The sequence below is a fragment of the Equus przewalskii genome, chromosome 17 (assembly GCF_037783145.1).
Source record: "Equus przewalskii isolate Varuska chromosome 17, EquPr2, whole genome shotgun sequence".
In the NCBI taxonomy this organism is placed as follows: domain Eukaryota; kingdom Metazoa; phylum Chordata; class Mammalia; order Perissodactyla; family Equidae; genus Equus; species Equus przewalskii.
In genome coordinates, this window is record NC_091847.1 from 27497811 (window position 1) to 27524426 (window position 26616).

Sequence of the window (26616 nt, forward strand, 5' to 3'; positions counted from 1 at the left end):
GACAGTTGCCCACTTTCCGACATGGTGGTTCTCTTTTTATATAGGAGAGGATTATCTCATTCATTTCCTCAGTTCAAACTAAATGCATAGTTTGCAAAATGTTTTGGAATTAATTTTAATCAATGAATTTCTACTTTATTTTGAGAAGACCAATAAAATGTTTTCCAAACACACTCCTAGACTTCCTGTTTATTTTGTTTCTTAGAGTGTTAAACTAACAAGAATATATAAGCTTTTATTTAATAAAAAGAAAAGTTCCAGTTAGAAGTTGTCATATTCACAGTTGTGTTCCTAAACAAAGTAAGTATAGAGGAGGATTGCCAGATATCTCGAGTGGAGTCTAGATGTGACCTGAGAATTATTTACTAGACCCATCAAGCTACCTTGAAATCCTCTGGCTATGTCTGGCCCCTAGTGTGAGGATTCAGTGCTGCTGGCAAGTTCACCTCTGACTAGCCAATGGAATCAGGCAATAAGACTGTGGGAGCTGTAAAAATGTTACCTTTCTTGAACCTGAAGACCTTTAGTGTCTGGGTTCTATTTTAATAAAATCTAGTGCAGAGTTGCTTATCTGTTTCTTTCCAAACTCTCAGAACCTCACAAGTCAGTCCACAAAACTGAGTTGAAAATTTGGCTGGATTTCTAGAACATCCACCCCTGGTGTTCGCCAAAAATATCAAAAGGGCAGCCTTTCTTGTGGTACTCAGGCTCTTCTGATTTCAGGCCCAGTTAAATACCAGGTACTTTCTTCTTCCTTTTTGGGTGGGAAAGTAGGATATGAGAAAACTAGAAGGAGGACAGAATACCTAGACGTTTAAAAATTAATCTTTTTATATTTTCAGATCCTTGATTAAAAGTAACGTAAACTAGTGAGTTTGAACGTTTTCTGTTTGAAGTAAAAAGAGCAGCATAGAAAAAAACCTGGAGGCAATCTCTGTGCCAAGACCAAAGGGTAATTTTGTGTCCTGGCAGTTCAAGTTGTGGGTTGCTTTTCCACAACTATGCTTCCACTGCTATTACTTAGTCTGCTGAGAGTTCTGCCCCGACTAGTGCCCACATAATCTAATAATGAGCAGATGCTCCTGCTGTGGATGTTGCTCTTAGATGGTGATTTTGGGGGAGATTTAACTCTTTCATGATTCCAGGAAACAATGGAATGGAAAAAATTGAAGTCACCTAACATCCTAAAATAATTAATGCAGCTTGCAAACTTACCTACTGTATAAGTGGGACCTGAATTAACAAGAATAGAAAACCAAAAGAGAGTAATGTCTTCGAAAGCTTTCTCTTTTGTTTGTTTTCTTCCATGTTTAAAGGTCCTGGTAATTATATTCAAGATATCTGGGTTTTATTAGGAACCATTAATTAAATTAAGACTCACTACATAGTTTGTCAGAAGTAAGATATTTCTATGTTGTGCACAGTTGAGTGATAATGTGTTCAAAGTTCAAGGTCTAGCAGGTAATGTCACCTGGCTAAATGATGGCTCCAGGAGCAAGGTTTTGTCTTTAGGTTTTGAGGAAGCAAAAATACATGTAAAAAGATATGTAGCTAGACAATTTTCTCTTTAACCACACATCTGTGGACACCTCAGGTACAATAGGTATTACTGAAATCTAGAAAATATGCTTAAGAAGTTTGCGCCAGATATGTCTCCTTAGGGTATAAATTGTCAATTCTGGTTGTGCTGGTTTAACTGTCATGTCTTCTGGAATCCACCCCATAATTCTAGAAAAGAGTGTGAAGAGCTTTACCCTGTGAAAGATGGCAGATCCTTAGTTTGATCGACAGTTTGCTTATTTAATAATTTTAAATACATTTTTATAATTTTAACATAATGAATGGAGATCTAAGAGGGATCCCCAAAATATGTAGAGTAAAATAAAAATTTATTCACACTACTCGTAGGTGTTCACTTTGAGTTATTTATTTACTCAAGTAAAAGTAAAAAAAAGTAAAAAGAAAACACAAGTATTATTTACACTTGGGTTTTCTTTCTTTCTATCTTTTAAAAAAACTGTATATATTAATTTCTGTTTTGTTTTCTTATGAAATAGAATCATTTTCTATGGGTTTTTTCCTAATTATTTGAACTTAGCATTTTATATATATAATTTTGTCTTTGGTGAGGAAGATTGGCCGTGAGCTAATATCTGTGCCAATCTTCTTCTATCTTGTATTTGGGATGCCACCACAGCATGTCTTGATGAGCTATATGTAGGTCCACCCAGAATCTGAACCTGTGTACGCCAGGCAGCTGAAACTAACACTATGCTGTGGGCAGGCACCAATTAATTTCTGTTTTTAACTTCATTATCTTTTCCCTAGTTCCTTTAAGTGTATTTTCTTTTCCTAATTTCTTGAATGCTTGGTTTATTTTCATTTTTTTTTTACGTAATTACAAAAATATTTCAAGGCTGTGATTTTGTCTCTTGATACCACCTTGGCTGCATCTCACAAGATTTACGTGTAAATTATTAATTTCACTATTTTCTAAATAATCTGTACCTGTCAATTTTTATTTCTTTTTGGTGCAAAGTTATTTAGAAAAATTACTGTAAATTACACAATTAGAATTTTTGCTTGTTTTGTTTGTTTCTTTAGCCTTTGATTATCATTTATTATATTATTACATCGTGGTCAGAGAATATGCCCTGCATAATTTCAGCTCTGCAAAATACATGGAAATATTTGGCAAAACTGTAGAAGACTACTTTTTTCTATATGTTTCATAAATATTATATGTTTTATATTCTTTATAGTGCTTATAGTTAAAATATGTTTATTAATTCAGTCATGTTAATTACTTTTATCAAATGGTTTATATTTTTTCATGATCAATTAGAAGCATCAAAGACAGAGAACAGTGCGAAAATCTTCTGAGAAGTTCTGTTTCTATTTACTTTTTACATAATGTTTTTTAATGCTATTTGTTTACCATATAAAGATTTGTGACATTTTTGCAACTTTACTGTAAAGTGCACTTTTTCTGTATAAATGGCCTTTTGTAATCTGATTACTTTTTCCTTCAAATACCTTTTGGTTTTACACTAATATTTTCATCCATACAATTGAACTTATGGACAACTTTTCTTGTTAAAAATAAAATTTTACCTGAAGAGAACTGGAAAGATGGAAAGATCAAAGTCCATCATGATATAGTTAGAACGGGATAACTGCCCTTGTTCTTTTCTAGAGGGAACTTCTTTGCCTGAAAAATTTTCTCCTGTCATGCAGGTGATAACATGCAACATTAGCATGAAAAAGTATGAGAAGAAAGGATTTGCTCTTGACTAGTTAAGAAATAGGCTTAACAATTCACAAATTTCTTATGGGATTAGACTTTAATAACTAATAATCACCTTTGTCAAGGAAAATGTATTCGACACTGTGAGAAGTAATTGCAATTTATGGAAATGTTTTGAACCAACATAAGAAAAATCAAAGTATTGCTAGTGACAATGGTAATATGAAGTTGGCACACTGTGCTAGAAGGAAGAAGCATCTTGACCAGCTCATTCTCTGGGCTTCCTCTCAGACAAGACTTCATGTCCAGAACTTCTGAGCTTTGGTTCATTAAACTCACACTTCATCACCACAATTAAAATCCTTTTTCCACAACATCTTAAAAGAGAGATCGCAATTAATTCCATAGATACCTTTTCCTCTTAACACTATATTTCATACAACTGTCTTTTTTTTTTTTTTTAACATCTAACTATTTATACATGTCCTGACGTAATGCTCTTTTATTTGTTCATGCCTTCTTTTTCCGGTCACTGATGGTAAGCTTTTAGAGGACGGGAATCTTCCTGATTTAGTTTGCTCCTTCCTAGATAGGCTGAGCACAGAAACATGCTTAAAAGTACACCATGCTGTGCCAGTTATCTCCTTTTCTAACATTACCCATCCATACCTCTCCCTACATTTTTTCCTCCCTAAAGAGCATAATAATTAATATGAGTAGAAGTGTTAGGTAGAGAGGTGAGGTATAAAGATGAAAGAAGTTTCAATTTTCTTTTTAAATCTTCAATCCTTGACCACAATTATTAAAAAACTGTATTGGACAAGGCCTACAATATAAATAAAGTTTGATATGTTTTCATAAAATTTGCCATTGCATAGTCAATTGGGTGAGAGGGAGTAGCCGACAGCTAAGTTAGACGTAAGTTGCTGTATCATCTCATTAAAGGAATCCAAGTAGCCTCTTGTCTCAATCTATCTATTAATTTTCATTTATGTTTCAATCACTTCATAATCTGCTGATTACTGAATGAGCTATTATCTTTGTAGTCTGATATTTGGGGGCCTTAAAAAGAAAATTGTCTGGAGCATGCAGTACCTGGTGGAGGTTAGAATAAAACAATGCCAAAATACACTGGCTCAGTCTTGGACATCAGGCTCCCTGAATAGTCTGTAATTAAGGAGGAGTAGAGGAGGTGTGGTACTTGTCTTATGTAAACGAGAGATACGTAATTGAATTAAGCAGTGGGGGGAGGGGAATAAAACAAAGATCAAACCTCAAGTAACATCAGTTCCTGTTCTTGGCAATGACATTAATGATGAAAAGATTTCTTTGTTCTTTTGCATATTATACCACCCCACGTAAAGCGAACACACTATTGCAAAATTTGTAATTTACCCAAAGACTGACTATTTTGAATGTGAAAGGATAGCTTTAGCAGGTTTAGTGTTAGGAGTTTTAGAAATCTCCTCCTAATACTTCCTATGTGGAACTTTAAGGTGGAACATGAAAGCAGCTGACAATATTAAGAAAAAGAAACCCTTAAGACTGAACACAGGTTATTGGTTCCTACACATAAACTGTGCAGTTGAGAATAGCCTCAGGGGGCCATTTCCAGGGAAAGACTCACCTGGTGAGGTCAGAACCTCAGGAGTTTAAAAGCAAGGGGCATGCTTCATTACAATGTGGACTGGAGGTGAGCGAACAAGATCCCATCGCTCTTTAGAGAAGCTATTTCATGGCTCACCCGAGTGCTCAGGCATAAATACACAAGCAGGAGGCCCGTTACAAGGGGTTGAGACAAGTTGTAGCACTATCTGAACGTGAGCCAGGCCAAACTGCTAGGGCCCGAATTAAAAGGAAACGGTTTATAGGCTGTGGGACCTCTTACCAATCCATCTTTTTCACTGGGGAGAAAAAAAATCCCTTTCGCAGAGGTGATGAAAACCTGTATTAAAAGGTGACACAGCAGAAAAAAAAGAGGCTGAGCCAATTGGTTGAGCATTTCAAAAAACAAGAAAAAAACAGCCAGCATGGTTTTAAAAATATTTAAGTGGGGAGGGAAGAGGGGGAGGAAAAATCACAAAATTGTCTATGATTAACAGTTCCAGGACAAATGATATTGACAGTAAAGAACATTTAGAAAATTCAAGAATTATATTATATTTAAGCAAACCTCTACTTTTTTATAGCTACATTATGAATGTGTTGATGAACCCTTTGCAGTGGTGTGAGATGTGAGGTTTGTAAAATTCATCAGCCAATTAAGTGGACCCATAGCTAAAGCCAATGTTCTTGATAGGTCTAAGAAGGAGACAAATTTATGAATTTGATAATTGCTCTTCTCTGCTGTGGATATTAGCCTCTAGATGACCTTCAGCATACTTCAAGCTCTCTTTCTTAGCCCCACAAGCCTATAGGCACTTGCGGTACATGTATACTTCAGTCGAGATCATAAATATCATTGCCCTTTACAGGTTGTATGGCAATACATATACAGTACTATGTTAAGGGTCTTTGGGAAAGTATCCATATAGAACATATCGTATTCTTTGGTGTTAATACAAAAGGTAATAGAGGATTTGCTAAATGGTTCTATGACTGGAAAGAATGGAAATTTCTCACCCAGACCACCCTACAAGAATGGACTTATTGCCCCACCTGCCAGCAGACAGTCTCCATCTGTCAGTTCCTTCAGGGTTTGCCAAAGTTCCTGTGGACTGCTTCCTCCAAGAGATGCTCTTCCTGCCCCACAACCCATCCCCGTTCAATGACTGACGGGGACAGGTATAAATATCCAGTCATTTCTGGCAGGACAGGACAACTCTGAAGGGCTTGTCTATGCTCCAGAGCTTTCCTGAGCTTTTGACCAAAGGTTTATCGGGCTTCTATGGATATTCAACTTCTCCCTCTGCCCAAACTTACCTCCTCTCTTGACATATTCTACTCACCCAAATTCACTCTCAGTTCCTGCTTCCAGAGAAAACAACCTGTGAAATAAGACCATATTAAGAGAATGTCTAATAAGTGTTCTCTGCATCAACCTTATTTTATAGATTAAGCAATTAAAGTACAAATGAAGAGAACTTGCTTGGGATGAATAGTGAATTACATATTAGATATTAGGGCTGCGGTTTTTAAATCTCCTGATTAGCCTCTCATTTTTCTGATTGTAAGACTCACCAGGGACATTCAATAAGAATGCCAAACTTTGGAAGTTGTAGTTCCATTGGTAAGTGAAATTCTAGGCTGTCAATAACTTTAGTTGTGTATTAAAACTATGTACAGGGCAGCTAATGAGCTAAAACATATGAGAATATTAAATAATTGAGAATCACCATTGTTTCCATTTTTTTCTAAAAGATTTCTGTTATATCTCTTATATTTTCAGTAGAATTATGTAACTGGAGGGGATCTTGATGATTACGTGGTTCACACTTTTCAATTGGTACATCGGTAGAATTTGAAACTATAATCTTGGAATTAAACATGAAAAGTGGGCAATATGCGTTGAGTGGGCCACAATTAGATAAAACCAAAGACAGTCAATGCATTGCATGGTATTGGGGGTGAGTATGAACCATGAAAGATGTGGATAATTAAGGTGTAACCATCTTCATGCTAATTAGCTAGTTTTTGCTAATCAGTTATTAATACACATTTATTTCCAATAAAGTGTAAAATGGTAATGCAACTATGTGACGTATCCTGCCACTTATCTTGTTTGCGTATATTTCAAACCTTCAAACTGACTAAAAAATACTCATTTAGATCATGAGTATTTATTTAGTATTTGCTATGTATTAGGCAATATTTTAGGTGCCGGGGATATAGTGGTAAACAAACATGCAAAGTCTCTAACCTCATGGAGCTTATATTTCTGGTGGAGGAGATAGTAATTTAGAAAGCAATTAAGTAAGTAAATAAATAAATACAATCCATAAGTATACAGTCATGTACTGCATAAACGATGTTTCAGTCAATGACAGACTACATATACGCTGATGGTCCTATTAGATTAGCACCACATAGCCTAAGTGTATAGTAGGTTATACCATTTAGGTTTGTGTAGGTACACTCTATGATGTTTGCACAATGATAAAATTGCCTAACACATTTCTCAGAATGTATTCCCGTCATTAACTGATGCATGGCTGCATGTTATAATGTCAAGTAAGTTGTAGGAATAAAGATGAAGAAGGGTGAGAGGATAGTAACATGATTGGCTGCTCTAGGTAGGATTGTAAAGGTTAGACTGTGGGAAGTTAATTTGGAACAGAGAGCTGAACGAAGTAAGAGAGTGGGTAATGCACTCTGGTACACAAGTATTCCAAGCAAAGTGTAAAAGCCCTGAGGCGGGAAGGGCTTTGGGGTATAAAATAAATCAAGGAAAGTGCTCTTGGAGTGCAATGAGTAATCTGAAGTACGTAGGAAATTTAAGTCAGAGTGTTTGCCAGAGGTTGGATCTTGTGTGGGCTTACAAGCCATGGAAGGGACTTTGAATTTTATTCTAAGTATAATGGGAAAGCACTGGAAGACTGAGGGCAGGGATATTATATAATGTGATTTATCTTTTAAAAGGATCACTGACAAATGTGTGGACGTGAAACTGTAGGGAGCAACAGTAGAAGCAATTAATATGAGGAATATTGAGGAGGCTATTGCAGTAGTATAGACAAATGGTCATAATGGCTTGGTTTTTGGCAGTAGCCCTAGAGACGATGAGTTGTTGGATTTGCTAATGATTTCGATGAGGGGCGTGAGAGAAAGAGAGCAGTCAACAATGACTCTCAGGTTTTTATTCTGAGCAACTAAGTGGATGATGGTACCATTTACTGAGATGGAGGCCACTATGGCAAGAAATAAAATGGTGCCATGAGGAAGCATTGACCTATTGCCAATGGTTCATGCATGACATGATGGAGTTTCCAAATCTCTCCTTTTGGTTCCTAGTCCTTCATCATTTATTTGGGGTCAAAACAAGTACAAAATAAGAATTTGACATGCCAGAATGCCAAATGAGGAAAAATTAGAACTGGAAAGCATAAAATTATAGGATAGCAGAGAAGTGATGCCTGTGGCAGAGCCTTTATTTTTCTAGAATAGTTACAACAAAGCAAAAGGGACATTTTGCCTTTCTATTATGAATGTAAAAAACACAACATAAGAGTTCCTTGAAATTCTAAGATGGCCCTATTCTTTAATTGATATTTTGTTCTAAAATACAGTAGGATGGAATTATGCGAAAGATCTTTTTGACTGTAATTTTCATTTCTATTCCTTACAGTACAGTGTCTCATCCTCAGCTATGTATTCAGTGCAAAATAGACAAATTATAGTCCAGCTTCCAATAATCCCCTTTTCTTTGAGCTTTTCTTTGCTGTTTTAGGTGGAGGACTGCTTTAACTGTGGCTTCACATATGTTTGTGAAAAGGAACGTTGGTTGTAGGTATTTGAAAGATTGTGTTTACATTTGTTTCCTTTTAAATTTTAGCCACAGTGCTTAAATTCAGATTGTTTCAAGAGATGCTCATAAGATCACAGCTATGGCCCCAGTTAGGATCCCCTGAGAATTTGAAGCCACAGTGGGCCTCAGTGCCAAGACAGTAATATTTAAACAGTTGATGTTGACTGATTCTACCACCTACCATACCAACCTTCATCCAACCAGCCACAAACACCTACAAAATAAATTCTTTGTTAGTTCTACCAAGACCAAATGTGCATTTGCCTGCAGAAGGTTTTGTCAAAAGCAGAACATGTTAGTGAGGAGCTTTTACCAATATCATTCCATCATCACTATCATTGTCATAATCATCATTGTCTTGGGGCGGGAGGAAGGGACAATTTGTGACAAGGTGATACATTTCTTGGACACAAGAATGATTTCTAATCTCTTTCCCACACACATCATAGACTCTTGTGTCTTGAGGTCTTTTAATATGTTATGCATGTTCAGAGACTAGTAGTGGTAATGACAAAGCTAACTTAATTGATGTCCTGCAGTAATATGTAGTTCCAACTAACTCTTAAAAAATGGCAACCAACCTACAGAGAAAAATTCCAATCCTTAATTATTATGAATATAGCTACCTAGGTGATTTATCTCTGAAGACATTTCAATGGGCATTGAATTTTCCAAATAGGTCAATTAATGTCATATTAATTGCTGTTCTTACATTGCCCCAATTGACCTATTTCATATTTGTGTGACTCCAACGAGAAAAAGGAAAAGACAACAGGATAAACCTTTCCTTTCAAGCTGCTGTAATGTCCCATCTTTCTGGAATTGCATTCAGAGTAAGGATTTTGTATGAAAGGGCTTCAGGAAGTTACAAAACTCCTTTACATGGCCTGTTGGATCTGTGTACAATTTCCAGCATTACCCAGAATAAATACCAGGAGACTGGTGTGGTTTATACAAGAGTTTATAGAGAAAAAAAATCCACCCACCAGCTCCCATGCTGAGGATTACAACCAGGTCTCTGCTGCCAAGTTCTGTGTTTAGGTAAAGCATGAGAAAATCTGCCATTTTTTTTAAAGTCACAAAAGCGTTTCTATAGTAAAGAGTGGTAAGAAGCTGACAGCTTTTTATGCATAAAAGGCAGCTGTTCCTTCTCAGGTAATATTATTAATAAACCCTAAGGTAATGTTTGCTCTGAAATACGTCTAATTGAAATAATTTACTCTGACCCTTGGAGAATTATGAAACTGTTTTCATCATGTTCACACACAGCAAAATAATTATGAGATGCCATATGGAAAAGCCATCATGTGGTAGATGTCTTTCTGAATCTATATTTTTGAAATATTTCTCACAGATAAATCAAATAGCTAATTCACAAAGTAGAGGTGAACAGTGCCTTTTCCACGTGGAGATTTGATGTGAAATGTTTGCAGTTCCAGAATATTAACAGGGGTGTTGACATCAGTAATTACTACAGTTATGAGACATTTTTCACAAAGTATTATGAGAGCAATATCTGGTCATACAGGGACAAAAAAGGTATGGGACTTTACACATAGCGTATGAAATATCTAGGTACGTTTAGTCTCAGAAAACAGCGTGGGTACATTGGTGACTGAGGTACTTTTTGCCTTTAGCATAAAATCTGTCTGGAAAGTTCCAGCAGTTTCCACTGAGATAGCACATTTGGCAAGATGAGACTGAGCGTGGTATGTAAGGACTTTCGGGAAAACTTGTCAGCTTTCACAGGGAAAGGTCCAAGTGTTTATGGGAACTATGAAGTGGTGTTGGGTGGCTCTCAAAGGGATCTGCGGGGTCATTTGGGACAGGGATTTGAAAGCTTTTTGATTGAAGCTCTTCTGAACTTATCAAAATGGTTAAAAGTCTGGCTGTGAGTCTCATGAGAGCAGACTTTCTTGTGAAATTTCTGGTATGGTACTTTCCTGCTGGGGTGAGAAAATCTTAGTAGGACAGACTTTCTCACCATATTTTAATTCTTGAGATCCACGTCCCTGTTAAACCCAGGAAATGGAGAATCACAGGAAACCGAGCTTTGCTTTAAACCTCTGGGAAGTTAAGATTCAGATTTCTCTAGAGTTTCAACTGTTTAACTAAATCAACTTGCCCCATTTCCTGAACATGTCCCTCCCCCTCCGAAAAAGATGGGGTGCAAGAACAAAAAGGAAACACATAAAGAAAAAAAAGTTTTTAAAAGTGAAATCCACTTTTCCATAAGCTTTCGGTTTCTCCAAACTTCTATTAAATAAAAAGTGGTAAATAAACACACCCTGTTAACCTTGTGGTAGTTAAAATACCTAGTCTGCATTTCCTACCTCTCCAGGAGTGGTATCAAGAGCCTCTTGGACCCTCAGCATTGCCACAGTTTTTAGAGGGATCTCCATTTCCAATGCCCATGACTGGATTTCAGAGCACATGGTCTCAGTTGCAACAAATGAGCATTTTCTTCTTCTAACAGCTCTTTTGAGGCAGCCGCTGGGATGTGGACTCTGAGTCTGGCCAGGCAGTGTCATCTTCACAATTAGCTAATAGTTGGCACATTGAAATCCTAGTTCCAGTCCCCTCGGGTCCTTGCAGGAGCCTCCCATTCGTATACAGCCTCATCTTACTTCAATTCCTCACGTTCAATTTTCCTTAAACTTTAAAACACATTTATATAAAAGCTCGTGTATGTAGATACCATCCACAAATGTTTACAAGAGTTTTGCAGAAATGCGTGACCAAAATTTTTTCTCTTTCCCAAAGTTGCAGTTCTATCTTCAACAACGGAACACGGGATTTTTTTTAAAAAAAATAGTAAATTGCAAAACTGGAAACTTGACAAAACGATGAACTGCTGCTGTTTTCTAATATATTTCGGGGCAGATCCTCGTACTTCCCATTTTTAAACAACTGCCAAGCATTTGTTTTTATATCTGCTAGACATCTGTGCTATTGGTGAGCACTGTTTCTAGCTATTGACCGTCCTAAAATAAAGGTAACATTTTTTCTGTGATTTATAGTCTATCATTATTATAGTGCAGCCTCTGAATGCGAGAACTAGAAATTTATTGCGCACTTGTGTCTTATCCCCAACTCATGTAATAGAGGAAAGGTAAAATGTCCTGGCTTGTTGAGGGCTCTCTTCTTTAAGCAGCTGTCTTTTTTGGTGGGGTGCTTGCAGCTTGATTAAACTACACGGAGAAGGTCAGTGACCAAGCTTTGCCTTTAACAGTTTCCCATAACATGTATTCCTCATAGGGAGCTTTTCTCAGCTCAGGTTATTTCCAGCAATGTTCTCAAACCAAAAGAATGGCCTTTGCAGTAAACCAACACATTCCCACTTTTTATCCTTTATCTCACACGTAAGCGATGACAGCATTTCTGTTTCTTCTGCTGACTGAGCCAAGAAAAACTGGATTGATGAGGCTGTCTCTTTTTCATAAGTGTATTATATTCTTTCTTTGACCTTTCAAAACATGGGAATCTTCAGTTTCGTAAGACCTCTTAAGGAGGGGAATTCCCCACCCCCATTCCTGTCTACTTCTCATCACTTTTTGCCACTGTGTGGCCAGCTATCCTTGGGAATAATGCATTCAGTACACATACATGCAGACTCACACCAATCCCAAACACATTTACTGGAAATTTAGACTATGTAGCAGAAGTATAAAGAAAAGCTTTGCCATAGGGTTGGATTCCCAACTTCTGTTACACTCCACAAAACTTTTTGGAAGACACTATCGTGAAGAAATTAGATATACTGCATAAATATTTAAAAAAAATAAAGTAGCTAACGCTAAATGAGTGAAACTTAAGAAAGATATTTTGACATCTAATTTCCTGTTCCAAAATATATCAGTAACATTTTCATGGTTTCTCACCCATTCTTGCTTATTAATAGTTTCCAATTTCTGATTATGCTTTATGTGTGAATGACTGATAACTATTTGGGAAGGGAAACAAGAGAAGATGGCTAAATTCACAAAGCCAAATCCTAATTAGTGCTTCTTTTACATCCTTCAGTCAGGCACCAAAGTGCTTATAAATTTTTAGTTTAGACTCCAGATTCTCCTTCTTAAGTCAGTAAGACCTCCTATCTTTAACTCTGATGAAACTTAGTTGAGACTATTGCAGTAAATTGATTATGTCCTAAAGGAGAATGTAGACTGAGGGCAGTTTCTCAAGACGTTGCCAAGTGCAAACGGCTGTTGAGTAATTGGGTTTCCCATTGCTCTCAGAGTATCAAAACAAGCACCTGAGTGTTACCTCAAAGTTTCTCTGCTTAGACCCTCACTTATTTTTCTCATCTCAAAATCAGGTAAAATGCTTTGTAGAAAACTGAAACCGTCAGCCAAACTATTTTATTTATGAAAGTATGGTATAAATGGAAATATTCCTAGAAATTCCATTTTTTCCTCTGTGGGGTGAGAACCACAAAAAGAGCTGAAATCTAACCACTCAGAAGTTAATTGCAGGTGAAAAGAGGGCTTAGAACTAAAGTATGAAGATCAGGAGGCTAGGTCTTTCCACAAATCTCTAGATTCCACTGACCATCTGCCAATTAAAGAAATCTATTTTGCTATCCTACAGGGGTCTCACAATGAACCCATCTAAAGTGGAATGTTTAATTCTTTCCTCCAAACTGTTTCTTTCCCTATCTAGTGTATCTCAATAAATGACACTATTATTGATGCAGTTGCTCAAGATAGAAAACCAAGCGTTCTCTTTGGTTCCTCCCTTTCCTCAATACCTACAAGTTACATATCAGCAAGTCTTCTCTACTGTCTAATTCTCTTCATCCCTACTGTTTGCACCCTAGTACCCTAGATTAAGCCACCATCATATTTCATCTAAACTATTGAAATAAGCTCCTGATCAGTCAAGATCAAAGGAGGAAAACAGAGTCAATGCCTGGTAGTTGAACATTAGGAGCATAAAATGTATTATAAAGTGATTAGGAACGCTGAAAAGCCAAATAAGGATAGTGTACCAACCCCAACATTAGCTACATCAGCAAAACACTTCCATTCCTAGACCTGGAGGGCAACGGGAGAAGGCAAAGATATTAAAAGAGCCAAGGAACAAGGGCCACACAGCAGAAGGTGACATCACAGTGGGAGCGGCTGTTTAGAACCCTGATTAGAATTAGAACCACAGAGAGATCAGGCTACTTCCTGAAGCAGTGAGACGGTTGTGTGGCCAGCTCGACTTATCCCTTTCTTTGGCCCCAAACTCATATCACAGCTTCCCATTTATCCCACCTAGCTTGACGGCAGTTGACGAAAGTAGCCTTGGAAATGTTTGTAAAAAGCCAATTCCTGGAGAGCAGAGTAAGGGGGAAGAACGAATCTGTGAGTAATAGTGCAAATAAGTGTCACAGTCTGCCTCTTTGGCTATGCAGCATGTATTCTCCCAAAATATGTACAATTTATTGTCATACAACAACAACTTCATGTTCCATCTAAGGAAATACAACCCAAACACAAATGAAGAGATTCTCGCACCTCCCCACATGAAGTCTCATCATTCACTGTTCACTCTTATATTGAAGGTCTCCAGGTGACACAATGCCTTCTTCATCAGGTCTATATGTGATTCCATGAAGTATGGAGACTTATGAATTAAAATGTAAACTTCAGGAGCCAGCCCCATGGCCGAGTGGTTAAGTTTGTGCGCTCTGCTTCAGTGGCCCAGGGTTTCGCAGGTTTGGACCCAGAGCACAGACGTGGCACCACTCATCAAGCCGTGCTGAGGTGGTGTCCCACATGGCACAGCCAGAAGGACCTACAACTAGATAATACAACTATGTACTGGGGGGCTTTGGGGAGAAGAAGAAGGAAAAAAAAGAAAAAGAAGATTGGCAACAGATGTTAGCTCAGGTGCCAATTTTTTTTTTTAAAAGCACACTTAAGCATTGCCAGCACTCTTCACATACACAGTAGAGAAAGAGGAAAGAGTAAAATATGAATAATTTATTAATATATACATAATGAAAATAAGGAGCACTTTTAGAGCCCTAATTTCTGTCTCTAATCATGAGGGTGCTTCTTTCATCCACCTTTTCCTCTTGCCCTAATACAGAACCTCGGTTGGTCAGGCTTCTATGTCTGGTTGGTGAGCCAAGACTTCTTTCCTAAAGAGTCTGAACACTTATTGGTTCTGGCTTTATTGGGTAGTTTTTGTGGATTTTACTACTGGGCTTGGAATTATTAAAGGAGGAGAGTCCCAATGAATTCTATCATGTTTCAGCAAAAATTTCCTGTTGATAAGTAATTTCCTGATCAATATCCACATCCCCTTCCTTTGCCTGATGGTTCAATGGCAGGAGAAACCCAAACTATCCAGGTAGTGGTTTTAACTTAAAATTCAATGGGACAATTATTGTGTCATTAATGAAAGTACTTCCTTTTTTGGGAACTAAGACCTGTAAACCTGCAAAGTGTGAAGTTATAAGGACAGGAAGCAAAAATGATGCGAGTATAGATATTCGGTGTAATAGTGAAAACAGTAACTCCTAATTCTAATTCTTTGTTCCTAAACACTTACATACTGGCCATGGGAGAAGCAGCACCTTATACTGTCCCTCGTTTAAAGCACCCAAAACTACCAGATTGAGGTCTCCCACTGACTTCCCAAGTGATCATCAGTAAGCCATTCACTATTCTATTAGGTCAGTTTCCTTTGGGCAATGGGGTACATTGCAATACAAGTGAATTTCATGGGTATAAACCCATTGCTGCACTTTTTGCTGTGAAATGTTGCCTAATGTGTTGTGAGATTCTATGATTATTAACAAGATAGTCCTGAAAGTTCATGGATGATAGTGCTGGCAGATGCATAGCAAATCCATTTAAAGAGTAGGTATGTGTTCTAGTGAAGACAATCGATGCCCCTTCAAAATTATAGAGGTTCACTCTTTTCAACCTGTTATCAAGAAGTTGATGATTTCTTTGGGTATGATGATATGTCAGCTGTTAAGCATTGGCCACTGAGGTTGTACATCGGACACTATGCTGTGGAGGTAAAATCTATGCTGTTCTGCCCTTGCAAAGCTTCTATTTCTGGCATGATAGTACCTGTGTACATGGACCCACTGAATGAGCACTGGAGTGTCTGGGGAAGGCAGCTGCCTGATATCCACTGTATGAATTACTTTGCCCATCTGATTTGAGAGCCTTCTCAACAGTGGGTGTCTTTTCGCTGAGCATTTCACATGAGATACAAACACCTTCGTGCTTTGTGCCCATTCTTGGTACGAGCTTTTCTTCATCAGTCAACTGCTCATAGGAAATTTCTCATAGATCACATGTGTGGGTTGAGAGAGGCAAGGATAGTGTGGGATAGCTTATCTAAAAATAAAATCAGTGTTATTTGACTCTTTCAAATGACTGCCTCTCAGTTCTGCTCTCTCTTGAATTATCTATTTATCTATTCTTCTCAGTCATCACATCTTTGGACTATTGGGACATTATGGGGTGGCAATAGCTTTAGCACTTCACATGGGTGCCAGTTTCAGGGCCTAAGAATTGTCTGAGCAAGATATCCTCTCTGAAACCCTCAGTAGTTCTGCATTTTGTTTACTTCCTAAACTTACATACTGTGGAGTCTTATTTCTTGAATCTGGACCCTGACCTTGAAATTGAATTGCTTTGAAGAACTCTTTCAGTAGGGATAATTGTTATCTTTATTAGCCAGAGTGAACATAGCCAAATGAACATATCTGACATACCTTTATTAGTCAAAGTGTGCATTGGGTGGGATCTAAGGAAGCCAGCTCTTAGCAGTTTCCTTAATTTTTTCTTCCAATTTATCTCGGTAATTTTCCAGTGTCTTTGCCATTGCTCAAAAAATTATCTTGGGGTGGAGAATATGTGTTTTATAATTCCATAAATCATGGGAATAAGTTGTTCTGGTCATTTTAAGTTGAAGACCTGAGCCTCTTTCCTGTATGCTCCCAGAGGCTGGCTTGGAGCAAAGCTTTGTGTTTCACACAGGTCTTTACTTAAGGCTCCAAGGAGCCTTGTATCTGTCAGGATCCTCAGTCCAAGATGCAGAAAGAAGTTTTGGATATTTCAAGCAGAAAATGGAGTTATCAAAGGACATTGAGGACTTTATTGATGGCCAGGGAACCAGGCTACACCACTAAGAACTACATCCAGAATCACACCAGAGTACTGTCCATGACGACATCGTGTTGCTGCCATCCTTCCTTCACTACTGACACTTTCGATGCTGGATGCTGGACATAGCTGGGAGAAATGTTGCACACTACCATTTTGATGTGTATTTTTCTAGGACCTTTTCAAAATATACATACATATTTTTGTTTCTATTCAAACTGGAATGTTTTTTAAAGTTAGCAATACACTGTGAACATATTTTTCCAATGCTTAGAAAATTTTTTCTATAATATAATTTATAGTGGTGCATAATAGATTGTTACATAGCTCTACCAGAGTTTATTTAACAAATCCCATATTGTTTGTGCCATTTCCAAATCTTTATTATGTTACATAACATTTTAATGAACATCCTTGCATTTTTGTTTTATATAGATTTCAGGATATTTCTTTAGGATAAAATTCATAGAGGTTGAATTGTTGTTTCAAAAAACATGGCAGTTTTTAAGTTTTCTATTTGACTTGCCAAATTCCACTTCTGAGAGTTATCTTGGGGGATAAAGTGCAGGCCCAGGGTCATTTTTTGAGAAGCAGTTTGTTATGGAAAATAGAATAGGCTGAAAGATTCTTTATTCTCTCATTCCCAATTCCCACTGTCATTCTGTAGCATTTCACTTATCCAGATTGCAATTCCAACTCTGACACTCCTCTATTTTTATAAGATTTTTATAAGGATTAAATTAGATAATGCATAGAATTGCTGCTCATCACATGCCTTGCACAAACTGAAAACTTTTTAGAGGTTAGCTATTACTACTGTTATTATTAATCTGTTTTTTCTCACTCTTCTCATCACTGATGGTCAACTTTCATTGGTACAGTTATTTCTCTGCTGTTTTTTGAGGACTCCTGATATGCACAATATATGCATGAAAAATTTCACTCTTTGAGAACACTGAGGCACATATTCAAAATGATATTGTAAAGGTGAAACAATTATACCTATAAAAACAAAATTCTTTCTCTACTAAATCTCACATTATCCTTAAAATTTCTATAAAAAGTACCAAAGTGATCTCTCATAAATTGGAAAATATTATTTTCGCTGATAGTCTTAGAAATATTTAGGATAAAAATGTACTTTAAATTCATCTTGACAGAAATAGTTTGTTGCAATTACATCACTGACACATACAGATATTACATATATGTCACCTTGAGTTAATAGTGACCTGAGGAGGAAATTTGGTTTAGCAAATCCCTTCTAGTAACACCCACAGAACTGAAAACTTATCCCACTTCTTGGTGGTCTTCTGCCCATCCAAAGCTCCTGAGGACCATAAAACATGCTGGTTCCTCTCCTAACTGCTGTAAAATACATCCTGTGAGACCCAGGGGAAAATCATTCTGAGGTTGGGCATTCCATGGAGATTCAATATTCCACATTTTGAAATGTAGCTAGAAGTGGAAATGGATTTACTTCTCATGATCTCTTTGTTCATAATTAGCGATATAAAACATAGAGTTCAGAAAGCAAATGAAATATGATTGAAAAGAAAAGCCTTGATTTTACATACGAAATTTCTTTACCAGATGGGTGAACAAGGGTAACTTAAGATAGTACTTCAAATTAAACAGCAATGTTGAAACTATGAAATACTAAACTTCTAACACCCATGACCTAGTTCCTAGAAAGAAAGTTATCATATATTGTTAAGGTGTTCACACATTTAACAAATATTAAAGCATTCATTACATGTAGGGCATAAGAACTTATACCTCACTCAGTGATGATATTAATAACAATTCAGTAATCATTAATGACAGTTATGCTGTTAGTAACCACAAGACAGGTTTATTAGGGTTTTTCTTTTCTTTTTGTTCTCTCCTATTTATCTTGACTTCCCTTAATTTAATTTTAGTCTCTCATTTAAATATAACCCCTCTTGTTCCAAAAAGCATTTATGACAAACATGTTTATAATTTGGATATTGTCCTAGCAGTCTTTTCTTTCAATTTTTCCTCCATTACTTGGGACTAATTGCTGTGATTTCTCTCTTTTCCTTCTTTAAAACCACCATATATAGAACATACGCTCTTGTGTGTGCAATTAAATATCTATATGGAATTCAAAATCTTTGATAACATTAAGATTGGGCTTGACTCACAACGATATTGACTTAGTCAATGCATTGACACTGGGTTAATTAGAACGTTCTGCATGGTTAGGAAATCTGGTTATTTGGGTTCTGAGTTCTCTTTTGGTATAGAAACTCCATCTTTTGTTATGAACTCAAGACATCATGTTTTTTAATTGTATTCTGGAGGAAAAAGAAGACAGTAACAGTTTCTGAGCATCTACCATCTGAAATCTTTTCTCTTTTCTCAGTAATCCTCACAGCAGCCTTCTGTTTATTACTTTCTCTATTTCAAACATGAGCAAAAATATGTATAGTACTAAATGAGAAAGCCGGGATTTAAATTCAGATTTGCTTTCACTTATTTAAACAACAAACACATATTATATGCCTCATTGTGTTTTAGACATTGGTGTAATGGAAGTTGTTGGAGGTTATGGAAGTGTTGTGGTGGTGGAAGTGATTCCAAAGTCACTTCATATTCTACTATAATATTGCTGAAAAAATTTTAGATACTTTCTTGGTATTTCCTGAAGATTCAAATCCTAACATTGCAAGTCAAATGTAATTTACAAATGAATCACATAGCCAAATACACTGATTTGTCTGCTCTGGTGTTGTCATCAAAAATAACAAGGTCTCGATGTAGTCTGCTTCACTCTGAGAATATGGAGGGCCTGTAATATTCAATGTGGAATATACAGCAAACACGAAGCTGACATGCTCCAGTGTGGCCATAGCCAGAGGTGGATTTTCATAAAACTAATGTTTAAGCTTCCAAAGTCCTGGGAGAGACCCCAGTAATCATCGTTTTATTTTCCTCTTTCTCTTTATTTGCGAAAGCAAGGCAATTTGTATTCACTTTCTTCATGAATATATTCCAAATTATATAAATTTTAGTGAGAACAAATCCTTTACCCACCACTAGTTGTACCAATTTTCGAAATATTGACTGGCTCACATACTGGTTAGTTACTAGCCACGCCCCAACGCCCTAGGGGTCCCTCCTCCACTCTAGCTACAGTGGCTTCTCCATGGAAATCACCTTGCTCTCTTTATAATCCAGCCACTGAAAGGTTATGCCAGTACAACAGGTAGACTGCAGCACACTGCTCCAGAGCCATGGTAGGGCCTGTTTGCATTGGTTGTGTCTTGTGCTATTATCAATGGTTAAATATTTTGAATATCATCCCTTGCAAACCTGAAGATTCAACTGAATTTCAAAACTCCCATAGCTATTGAGGGACACTTGCAAAGCAATGTCAACTATTTTGTGAGGATCCAGTTACTTTGGCTTGATAAATGGGTCAAACTTGAACCCACCTGAATGCCGAGAGTTTCCCAAGTAATCAGGCCAACATGAGTCAGGTATAGAATCAAATCACCATTTGATTCACTGAACTTGTTACATTGTAACCTTTGACTCTCAGGATCTTGGGGAAGAGGGAGAAGAAGTGAGACTGCATAATGGCTAAATCTTCTCCCTTTCATCTCCTTTCCTAATTAGACCTATGGTTTAGGAAATGGTTGTTTTCTTCCATCCTTCTCAATCCTGCCCCCAAGGATTAATTTTAAGGCCTGTACAATGAAATAATTAACGTTTTTAATTTGACAAGGAATTATTTATATTTGGACCTCAATGGTTCCTGAATTGAATCAATCATAAATCCTTGGTTCACGACACATTAAAATCATTTGTCATAAATGGCTGTCTTTAATTTCTATTAATTAATTCATTAATTAAAATAGAAGGAATACCCATGAACTCACCACTCAACCTAAGAACTGGAGGGTTATCAATAACTAGAGTGAACCCCTGTCCCAGTTTGCCTGAGACAATCTTTGTTTACTATGATTCTCCTGGTTTAATTACTAATAGTGTCCCCTTTCGCTCTCAAAATTCTCCTGGTCTTAATGATATATTACATTATAACTCAGCCCTCTGTTTCTTCCTGGCCCATCCCTCTGCCTCCCCTCAGAGGAAAATGCTATCCTTAACATTGTGTTTATTGTTGTATGGTATTTATTTGCTTGTTTGTTTTTGTCATACATATGCCAAAATATTACATTGTTTGTTTTAAAACTTTATAAGAAAGATGTCATACAAGTCTTCTCTTCTGGAATTTGCTTTTTCCAGTCAACATTATGTTTCTAAGATTTATCCATATTGTTATGCTTACAAATAGCTCATTCACTTTAATTTTCTTTGCTGTATTATATTCTACTGTGTGAATATACTACAATTTATTATTTACAGGTAATTATTATATGGATTGTTTGCAATTTTAAGCCATTACACCCAGTTTTATTCTGAACATTCTAGTAAAATTCTAGAAGCTGTGTGTAATAATTTATATTGGAGATATGTGTATATATATGTATACACATATTACAAATAGAATTGCTGTAGTACATGTATGTATATATATAGCACGTGTGTGTGTGTGAGTAGAATTGCTGTAGGGTTAGTGAATGTTCAACTTAAAAAATATAATATCAGTGGACTTTCTGGGGTACTGATATTTCTGTTTCTTGATGTGAGTGCTGATTATAGAGATGTATTAAGTTTGTGAAAATTCAGAGAGCTTACACTGTGTGCAATTTCAGCATTAAATTATTATTAAATAAAGAGTTACAAAAGATAATGTCAAATTGTTTTTCAAAGTGATTGCACCAATTTATGTGCTCACCAGCAGTGTATTTAACACAGATCTTTAAAGGAAATTTTAAAAGAAAATATAAATTTATCAGTAATTTTACCAATAAAATATTATTGTTTTTAATTTTCATGTATCACGTATATTTGGCAATTTTTTAAAATATCATTTTTTGACATAAGAAGGTAGAATAAGGGCTCATTAGATAAATTATAACTCATTGAACATCTGTCTGCAAAGAATATTTGTTAATGGAATAATAAATTAAATTTTGCCTATTTGTTAACTACATCATACGAAAATTGCTGGATATATTTTCACCAAATTTGGAGTCTACGTTTAAGAGGGCTTGAACTAAAAATAGAGATTACTCAACATACAAAGAATTCTTTTTGTAAGTCATACAGTTTCTAAAAGAGATATGTAAGTATTTTTCAGAGCAGCTCATGCGATGCCAATTGAAAGAAAAATGGCGTATAAATGCAGACATTAGTGACAGAGAAAACAAACTGTGTTTTAAGCACAAACTCAACTGGAATGACCCAAGGCACACACTTTGAATGGGAGGCATTGATTGGTGATTGAACAGCTGCTTAGAAGGGACAGTCCACGGGTGGGGCCTTCTGGACTCTTCCCTCAGTTTCTTCACACTCCACTCACTGCTGTCCTCCTATTTCCTCTTTCTTGGTCTGTTTTTCTGTGTTTCTTTCTTGTCCCATTTGGCATTCTTCCAGGTTCTGTCCTGGACTCTCTTCTCTTCTCCCTGCCTTCTCTCTCCCTAAGTGAACTCTTCCAGTCTCATTTTCCAAATACTCTCCGTAGGCTGATGACTTCCAAACTTTTTCCCAAAAGATCTCTTCTGAGCCCCAGATCTTCTATCCAGCTGCTTATTCTCTATCCCCGCTTTGATACCTCAGGGGCAGTTGAAACAATGTCTGAAGCTAACTGCTGATTTCCACTCCTCCTTAGTCTAGTCCCACGCTCCCTTTTATTTTCCAATCTTGGTAAATGGTACCACCCCCACCTAGTTGTTCAAGCCAGAGGCCTGAATATTATTTTTGACTCTTTTCTCTCTCAAACTCCATATCAAATTCATCAACAAGTCCTAAAAATTTGACTTTCCAAATATACCTCAAGTCTGTCCACCTCTATCCACGTCCACTGTTGTCAATTGCCCTCATTCAAGCCTTTCTCATGTTTCCCTTATATTAATGAAACATTTTCTCCCTGGTCTCCCTACCTCTACACTTGTTCTTTCTAATCCATTATTCACTGCACAGGCAGAATCATCTTCCTAAAAAGTAAATCTTATCATGCCACTCTCTAGCTCAAAATTCTAAATGACCTCACAGTTTATGCAGCATAAAAGGTCAAAATCCTCACCAAAGACCAAAAGGATCTACATGATCAGGCTCCTGCTAACCTTTCCAGAATCTTCTTCCATCTCCTTCTATATTTATTAATCTCCCATTACACCGGTCTTATTCCAATTCTTCAACCTAGCCTGAACTTTCCTCTTTCCAAGATTGTCTTATCCCATCTTCCTTTGATAATTCCTACTTACCCTTTGGGCTTAAAATAAAGTGTCAGCTCCTCAGAAAACTTTGCCTCACCCCGTTCCCCCATCAACATCAGATCCCCTGATAGACTCTTTGACAGCACCTCATCTTCCTTCACAGCACTCAGCGCTGGCTGTAATTGTACTCAGATTTTTGTGATTATTGGCTTAATATCTCTTTCTCCACTGGAAATACCTATGCTACCTAAGGGCAAGGGACTGTGACATTTTTGTATTCTGGCCCATAATAGGTACTCACTAAAACTTACTGAATGAATTAATGAGTCAATTAAATATTTATTGAGTATCTTCTATTGAGCATGATAATCATTTCAAAGAAGGAAGAATACAAATTAATTCAAAACAAGTAAAAACTCCTAAACCACCAAACCTCTAAACAATTAGAGGACAAAGGAAGATAGCATACAATTAAGTGTGAAAATGTGTGGTGCAGTGTGAAACTGCTGGAGGAATGCAAGGAAGAAAGAGCACATCTGGGGCTCCAGCAACTCCATGAGTCTTCTTTGGAGTGGCTAGAACTTCTATGAGCATAGGATTTGGTCGCTTCAAACAATAGATAGAAATTGTTCCTCTCCCATAGCCAAGCCTTAATTATACCAATTATTGATTTTTTAACAGCAGTTCTTTTGCTGTTGTAAAGGGCCTCATAAATGTGTTATTATTTAAAATTCCCTTTTTCATCTTGACTTAGTCATATGTTTCCCTGCTTTTCATACCACCCATTTGAGTGACATCAAGCTACTCTGCATTTGCTCTAGTGGGGCTGTCCCAAATCAGAGCCTTCAGAAGGACTGGTGTTCATGGCACCAAAGTGACACTCCCCCCACCCCCAGCAGCAGATGAAATATTTCAAAGGGGACATCTGCCACCACCACGGAGATTTTATGGAGTACCCACACATGTAGACGCACTAAAGTGGGCATGACAGCTGAAAAATATTAAAAGTGTGTGTGTTTTTAAAAACAACTTATGGTTAGGAATTAAGAAATGACTTTTAAATAAGAACAGAATTTTTTTTTTTTTTGCAAGTGTGGACTATTTTTTTTCTTTTTCTTTTTTGAAGACCCCACACTTGCAAAATCTTTTAGGTCATGTGTTTGCTTTACAAAACATTTGGCAAGCAATAGGTGCCATGGGAATATATCCACTCCATCTGGAATCAGCACATCTTCCTGGTTTCACTGTACCTGCGTTACCACCAGTCCCCACGGCTCACAAATGTTTTTGTTTTCTTGCTTTAACAAATTTTGGATGCAATCGTTAAATGGAGGAGCTTCACTAAAGTGAGTTCTGCCTTAAATTTTGTAAGGCAAACTTGGGGAAGAAAGTAAATGTATATTTGCCAATTTGATGTTTACAAAAATGAAACCTGCGTAGATGGAATTACTTCTTTTCCTGATACAGCATTTTCTTTTACAAAACGAGGCCCAGTGAACACATGTTATTTCTGACCTAGTTTGGTTTTTTTTTCCCCCAGCGGAAAACTTTTTAAAGACATTTAATTTTTATTTAGATAATAACAAGTTATGGGTCATGTTGTCCTAACTTTTGTGCTCCTTTTAAAAATTGAACTAATATTGAAACTGGAAAAATGATTTGGTTATCTGATCCAGCCACTGTCAGAGTGAGATTGTTTCTTGCCATATCTTTTCTTATTTTCAATTTCTGTCATCAATTCAGGATAGTTATATTACTTCAGAAAGAGCCTTCTGGATTTTCACTCCTCCAATTATCTTATTTTGTTTTATTTTATTTTATTGTGTTTTATCTTATTTTATTTTAAATGAGAGTTCATGTAGAAAATCAGGCTTTTAATCTTACAAATACAGCATCCCTTGTTTGATATTTGGATCTTTTTTATTTCAGTTTGGCAAGAAATACTGTGGGAATAAGTGTTTCTGCCAAGTATCAGTTATTTAAATATTTCATTACCTCACAAAATAAAAAAGAAGACATAAAAAAATAGCTTATCTAAGACAATTGGACAAAGACAAAGTCCTGATTTATCCGAAGACTGAGTTTCTGCCCTTTCTTTAAAACAACATTAGAATTTTTAAAATTCCTTTTTAAAATTTCTGAGGATATGCGTACTGTTAAATTAATTCCAATGTTGACAATTGAAGACATAGCTTTCTAAGTAGGAAATATTTTAGTATCAAAAAAGGACTTTTTCTCACAAAAACAAAACAAAACAGAATAACAAAAAGCACCAATATTATAATAAGGTACTAATCTAAATATACTTAATCTAAACATTAAGATGAAGAAAATACACACACAAACACTTACAAATGCATTTCATTGATCTCAATGCCTCTTGCCATTTTCTTGCTACACATATAATTCTAACTAAAAAGCTTTGAGGGGACAGTGGTCATAAGAAGAGCTTGGGGGTGTATGTGTGTGTGTGTCTATAAAAGCAAAGACTGTGTGCTAAACCAGAGATCCTATGTAGAAATTAACTATTTTGTATGTGCTAAAATTTTTTGTTTGTTTAATTGCTGCAAAATACAACTTTGCTTTTGGTGCAGAGTCATAGACTTAAACATTCTGGTCTTTAAACTTAGTAGAAATCTAAGTAGATTGAAGTTAAGGTCTTGTTTTACTACTGAAAATATATTGTCTGGTTTATCTGGCAAGAAATAGTCAAATCATCTTTAGTAAAACACATTTTTCGTTTCTTATTTATTTCACCTACTGGCATATAAATCTGGCTTCAATGTCTTTATTGACAAATTTTCCAAAATATGACTTTAAAAAGTAGAGAAAAGAAAAAGAAACTACTAATGTATTTTACAAAAGGAATCTTATTAGGTCTTTGCCTGTAATGCTGGGGCATTTGATTTAAGGTTGCTTCTTTTGGACCCAGTTCAAGGGTCTTCATTACTGATGGTTTCAGAATGTCCTTGCTTTTAATCCATGTCAGCCATCTGACAAATCCATAGCAGGGGTGTAAGGGAAGCATATTGTCAAATTCCAGTATATTATTATTTAATTATATTTTAATTTCCTAATGACAGATGGAATCCCTTTATGCCAGCCTGTTGCTCTAGGCCTAATTTTAAATTTCCATGTTGAAATAAAGTGAATTCCTCTATTTCAATCCAGAACAATTGACTTCTCAATGAAAAACACTGAGCCTCTGAGAAGCAGGAGATGGTCAAAATTCTAGGACACAATTTTTTGGGTGCAATTGAACATAATTTGAACACTAATAGCTCACACATTCATTCTATGTCAAATGCAAGGCTCTAATTTTAATGGATGGAAAGATCATATTTTTAGATATTCTTATATAAAGTGAAACCTTTCAATATCTTATTACCTACACTTTTTGTATAATACTATAAAGATGAAAAGAATAAGTGATTATAGCAGACATTATAGAACAGACGCAACACTTATTATACC

At 36.4% G+C, this 26616-nt stretch overlaps 2 long non-coding RNA genes across 10 annotated transcripts in view; one reads left to right on the top strand and one right to left on the bottom strand.

The window, feature by feature from the left end:
* Window positions 1-13816, bottom strand: part of LOC139076786 (uncharacterized) — a 30300-nt gene extending 16484 nt beyond the window's left edge. Inside the window, exons 1-3 of one of the 2 annotated variants that reach the window (XR_011528742.1) lie at window positions 13706-13815; window positions 11045-12177; window positions 6196-6234 (exon numbers count right to left, since the gene is read on the bottom strand). This is a non-coding gene — a long non-coding RNA (uncharacterized lncRNA). Of the gene's footprint in view, window positions 1-6195; window positions 6235-11044; window positions 12178-13705 lie in introns of both variants that reach the window. The other variant, XR_011528743.1, reaches the window with a different exon arrangement.
* A 36-nt stretch (window positions 13817-13852) lies between these two features.
* Window positions 13853-26616, top strand: part of LOC139076785 (uncharacterized) — a 143009-nt gene continuing 130245 nt past the window's right edge. For 3 of the 8 annotated variants that reach the window (XR_011528737.1, XR_011528738.1, XR_011528736.1), the window contains exon 1: window positions 13865-14062. This is a non-coding gene — a long non-coding RNA (uncharacterized lncRNA). Of the gene's footprint in view, window positions 14063-26616 lie in introns of all 8 variants that reach the window. The other 5 variants (XR_011528735.1, XR_011528741.1, XR_011528740.1 and 2 more) reach the window with 3 other exon arrangements.